The sequence below is a fragment of the Pelophylax lessonae genome (assembly GCF_965119305.1).
Source record: "Pelophylax lessonae genome assembly, chromosome: 1".
NCBI classification, from domain to species: domain Eukaryota; kingdom Metazoa; phylum Chordata; class Amphibia; order Anura; family Ranidae; genus Pelophylax; species Pelophylax lessonae.
The window spans coordinates 508,317,898-508,323,897 of NC_138768.1; positions in this window are offsets into that span (position 1 = coordinate 508,317,898).

Here is a 6,000-nt window from a genome sequence, read left to right on the forward strand (position 1 = left end):
GGGGATCTCAGAATGTACAAGGATGTCTTTAAGAACACTGGACCTACGGGCTACCATGTGGGGTCATGATCCTACAATGCCTGCTAAAAGGGGATTGACGGTGAGTACATGCCAGTGTTTACTGAGGATTGTTTTTACTGCCTCCCACTGTGAGCCAAATCTGGTGATCAATCAAGTGGGATCCATGACTTCATAGGTTATCACATACAATCTAATAAAGTATTCCATTCTCAATCAAAAGCTAATTTTTTGGCCTTTTTTAACACACGATGCGAGTAGCCCCTATCACAGAATCCTTTATACATAGCCTTAGATTCCTTCCTTGAATTGTTCCATTTGGGTACAGTTTCTTCTAATCCTATGAAACTGACCCTCTGAAATCCCTCTTTTTTAACGACTTGGAATGGTGACTACTCGCATGGAGCAATGTATTTGCAGCTGTTTCCTTTCTAAAAGTTCTAGTGCTAATATTCTCATCTTGAATCGAGATAAAGAGGTCCAAAAAGGGAATTTCAACATAATGGAAATTAAAGGTAAGTTTTTTATATTCCGTCATTAAATCATGAAGTTGTTGGAGGGAACCAGTCCACACGATTAACACGTCATCGATGTAGCTAATCCAAGTGGAAACATGAGACCTAAAAGCTAGAGAACAGTTCACCAAATCTTCTTCCCATTTACCAAGATGTAGGCAGGCATATGCAGGTGCCCAGGGTGCACCCATTGAGGTGCCCCTAGTTTGTTGATAGAAGCCACCCAGGAATTGAAAACAGTTAATAGGAATTCAAGTAATTCAATAATTCATTTTGTGCACCCATTTGAGGAAAGTATCTCCCAAGGAAGTAAGTAACAGCAGCAATTCCTAACCTGTGGGGAACAGACATGTAGAGTGATTCCACGTCTACCCCAACAAGGAGAGCTCCATCAGGAATCACCAAATTATAGATACACCACAAAACATCACCAGTGTCCTGCACATAGGAAGGCAGTGTAATGACCAGATATTTAATGAGATTGTCAATATATTTGCTGGCTCTTTTAAAAGGACCATTCACTGCAGACACTTCCAGTCTTCTGGGAGGTTTAAGTGGGTCCTTATGAATTTTAGGAATCGTATAGAATGTTGGTGTGTTATATGTCTCAATTCTAACAAAATCAAATTCCTTTTTTGGGGAGGAGACCCGATTCCATAGAAAGAAAAAGGTTATTAAGTTGATGGACCAATTTTGGGAAGGGATTTAGAGGCAATTTCATATAAGTTAGTTGATCTTTTATTTGTCTCAACACTTCAGCTAGATAGTCAATATCATTGAGTAGAACTACATTGCCACCCTTGTCTCTAGGTTTTATAATTAGATTGGGTGCCTTTTTCAATTCAAGTAGGGCTTTACGTTTTGCTTTAGTTAGATTGTCATATTGTTGGCTGAACCAATCAACCTTAGCTAGGTCAAGACCAAACAGTTCAAGAAACGTACTAATCTATCTATTATTTTGAAGAGAGGGCATCTTTTTAGATTTTATCAATAACTCCGCTTTCCTTTTACCTAGAGCAGGCATGTCCAACCTGCGGCCCGCGGGCCGCAGGCAATGCGGCCCACCTGCCGCGGAACTCCAGACAGTCTCCCGCTAACATACAGTATATTCAAAACGGCCGCTATCACGGCCGCTCTGTTGACATTTTTTTTTCTCGAGGAAGTCGGCCGCCGCGGCCGCCGATTGGCTGAGTTGCTGCTGCACTGCATTCCGGGAGTTGTAGTCCGGGCGGTGCTAAAATTCCTGGAGGCGGTTGGTGGAGAGAATAGAGCACCAGGAAGCAGGAAACTACAAGACAGAGTGGAGGCAGGAAGAGGCGAGGGGCGTGGCGACGGGTCATGCATGTCGTGACCAGCTGGGTCTGCAGCAGTGAAACCTTAAAAAACCCAGAGAACAGCATACTTTTATTAACTCTCGGGTGTCTTTGGACTGGAGGCAGGCAGAGGCAGGGCATGGCAGCCTGCAAGGGGACACGTGTGACTGGCTCGGACTTGATGCTGGCTGCTACTTAAAGATGTCATCACCCCCCCAGGAGGCTGTTCAAGGAGCTGCAATCTGCATCACTGAGGTGAGAGACCCTGACCCCCACATCCCATCTCCCCCTCCCCATACACCCCATTTACCCTGCTCCAGTGCCCTGCACACCCAGTAACCTTAAAATAGTAAATAGCCTTCAATTCTATCTGGTACTGGCCATGCCCTGTGGGTCCTTCTGGCCATGGCCTGTGGGTCCTGCTGGCAGTTGGCCATGGCCTGTGGGTAATGCTGGCCATTGCCTTTGGGTCCTGCTGGCCATTGCCTGCTGGGAGCTGGCCATGGCCTGTGGGTCCTGCTGGCAGTTGGCCATGGCCTGTGGGTCCTACTGGCCAATGCCCGTGGGTCCTGCTGGGAGTGGGCCATGGCCTGTGGGCCCAGCTGGCAGTTGGCCATGGCCTGTGGGTCCAACTGGCCAATGCCTTTGGGTCCTGCTGGGAGCGGGCCATGGCCTGTGGGCCCGGCTGGCAGTTGGCCATGGCCTGTGGGTCCTGCTGGCCATCGGCCATGGCCTGTGGGTCCTGCTGGCCATGGCCTGTGGGTCCTGCTGGCCATTGGCCTGTGGGTCCTGCTGGCCATTGGCCTGTGGGTCCTGCTGGCCTTTGGCCTGTGGGTCCTGCTGGCCATTGGCCTGTGGGTCCTGCTGGCCATTGGCCTGTGGGTCCTGCTGGCCATTGGCCTGTGGGTCCTGCTGGCCATTGGCCTGTGGGTCCTGCTGGCCATTGGCCTGTGGGTCCTGCTGGCCACGGCCTGTGGGTCCTTCTGGCCACTGCCTGTGGGTTCTGCTGGGAGCGGGCCATGGCCTGTGGGTCCTGTTGGCCATGGCCTGTGGATCCTGTTGGCCATTGCCTGTGGGTCCAGCAGTACCCGCCAGCAGTAACCGCCAGCATTACCCACCAACACTACCTGCCAGCAGTACCCACCAGCACTACCTGCCAGCAGTAATCACCAGCAGTAACTGCCAGAATTACCCACCAGCAGTAACTGCCAGCAGTACCTACCAGCATTACCCACCAGCAGAAACTGCCAGCAGTAACCACCAGCAGTATCCGCTATCAGTAATCACGAGCAGTAACTGCCAGAATTACCCACCAGCAGTGACTGCCAGCAGTACCCACCAGCATTACCCACCAGCATTAACTGCTAGCAGTAACCGTTAGGAGTATCCGCCAGCAGTAACCGTACTAGCAGTACCCGCCAGCAGTAATCGCCAGCAGTCTGCAAAATAAGTAGAAAAGGTATGTGCATGAGCGTGTGTAATTTGTTGCAATATGTTTTTTTAATAACTAGTTGTGTTTTGTCATAATATGTCATGTCCTTGTTCATACATGTATGAATGAGGACATGACATTTTCTGGCTACCTAAGTGATATGTGCTAGGGGTGCAACTATCCCCCAACACATAACTGTAAGTATCCCAGCATGTGCAGTGTTTCTGACATCCTACCACCATGACCACTTCAAATCACTGAAGTGGTCATGGTGGTTAGAGTGTTCCTTTAATATCTCTCAGAAGAAGTAAACCTCTGTATACTGATTCTTTTTCATTTCATCATCCTCTAGTTGTGTTAAATTAGTGCAGGCTGGGTCATGGCAGCACGGGAAGGGCGCGGCGGCATTTTATTACTTATATACCGTAACTAAATTATATATTTTTTATGCGGCCCGAGAAAATTTTTGTACACTCAATGTGGCCCAGAGAAGCCAAAAGGTTGGACACCCATGACCTAGAGATTGATGTTGACCCTCATCTATGGTAAATTGTTCTGATTCTTCCAATAAACTTTCAAGATCACCTAGTGCTTGCTTTTCCCTCTCATTAAAGGGGATGTCAGGGATGGGTTCGTTACCCCCCAATTTGTCATGGTATGTTCTAAAAATAACCTTCCTTAAGAAAAAATGTAGATCTTTAACCACTTCCATACCGAGTCATGTAAAATGACGTCGGCAAAGTGGTTGTCTAGATCCGGGCCGCCGTCATATGATGTCGGCCCGTTCTAGCTGCTACTGCGCGCCCCCGGCGGCGCGCAGCGGCGCGATCAGGGATGAGGCTCGTCCCTCGGACATAGCCCATCCCTGATCAAGGTAAACAACCAATAGAAATTGGCTGTTTACCACGTGATCGGCTGTGTCAATCACAGCCGATCACATGAGCGGCTCCAGCACGAGCCGCTCGTTCTCTCTGCAATGCGCGCCCCCGGGGGCGCGCAGAGCAGCGATCGGGGACGAGGCTCGTCCCTCGGACAGAGTCGATCCCCGATCTAGGTAAAGAGCCAATGAAATTGGCTCTTTACCACGTGACCGGCTGTGTCCAATCACAGCCGGTCACAAATGTCAACAGAGAACACGGTAACTAGCTGTCACCGTGTTCTCCTCCTCACACACTGATCCTGTGTGAGGAGGAGATTGTGGTAACAGCTAGTTACCAACTACAGTGCACCCAATCACACTGATTGCCCCCCCCCCCCAATAAAGAGCACCTGTCACTAGCCCATCAAAGTACCCGAGTACCTGTCACCAGCCCATCAGGTACTCAGATGACAGGTACTTGGGTACTCTGATGGGCTGGTGACAGGTATTCGGGTACTCTGATGACAGGTACTCAGGTACTCTGATGACAGGTACTCGGGTACTCTGACGGGTACTCTGATGACAGGTACTCGGGTACTCTGATGACAGGTACTCGGGTACTCTGATGACAGGTACTCGGGTACTCTGATGACGGGTACTCGGGTACTCTGATGACAGGTACTCGGGTACTCTGATGACAGGTACTCGGGTACTCTGATGACGGGTACTCAGGTACTCTGATGACGGGTACTCGGGTACTCTGATGACAGGTACTCGAGTACTCTGATGGCGAGTACTCGAGTACTCTGATGACGGGTACTCGGGTACTCTGATGACGGGTACTCGGGTACTCTGATGACAGGTACTCGGGTACTCTGATGACGGGTACTCGGGTACTCTGATGACAGGTACTCGGGTACTCTGATGACAGGTACTCGGGTACTTTGAGTACCTGTCAACGGAGTACCCGTCATCAGAGTACCTGAGTACCTGTCACCTACCCATCAGAGTACCCGAGTACCTTCCACCTGCTCATCAGAGTACCTGATGCCTGAAGTACCCAAGTACTTGCCGCCTGCTCATCAGTACCCATCACTACTCATCAGTACTCATCAGTACCTATCACGTATCAGTACTGATCATCAGTACCCATCAGTACAGTATCACCTATCACCTATCAGTCAGTGAGTACTACTCATCAGTACCTATCACCTGCCTGTCACCTGCCCATCAGAGTACCCGAGTACCTGTCACCTGCCTATCGGAGTACCCGAGTACCTGCCACCTGCTCACCAGTACCAGAGTACCTGTCACCTGCCCAACAAAGTACCCGAGTACCTGTCACCCTTCATACAGCCACCATGTCCAAGTCCAAAAAGGTTTATATACGTCCTCCGTTTAAACCTAAATACCGGTGTTATGGCAGCAGATAGCTGCCATAACCCTGGTATTTTTTTAAACGGTGGACGGTTGGCTTTCCGATAAGGGTGGTCCCAGCGGCGGATTCGCCGTGGGATCACCCTTCCGGGATGGCGGAAGAGGCGCCCCCCCCCTCCCGACGCGTTCCGGTCCTTTTCCCCGCTTACCGGACCCGCCGGCAGCGGGGAAAACGATCCGGTCCCGAATCCTCACAGACAGGATGTCGAGTGAGGGCAAGCTTGCCCTCACTTGACTCTATGGTCTTGGAGGACCGGAGCTACGGAAAATGTTGTTGCCTAGCAACCGGTTTAAAGGTCCTTTTTTTTTTTTTTTCATTTTATATTATAATTATTTTATTTTTTTTATTTTTTTCTATCTTTTAGTGTACTTGTGAGATCTGAGGACTTTTTGACCCCAGATCTCACAAAAAAGAGGTCCTGTCGT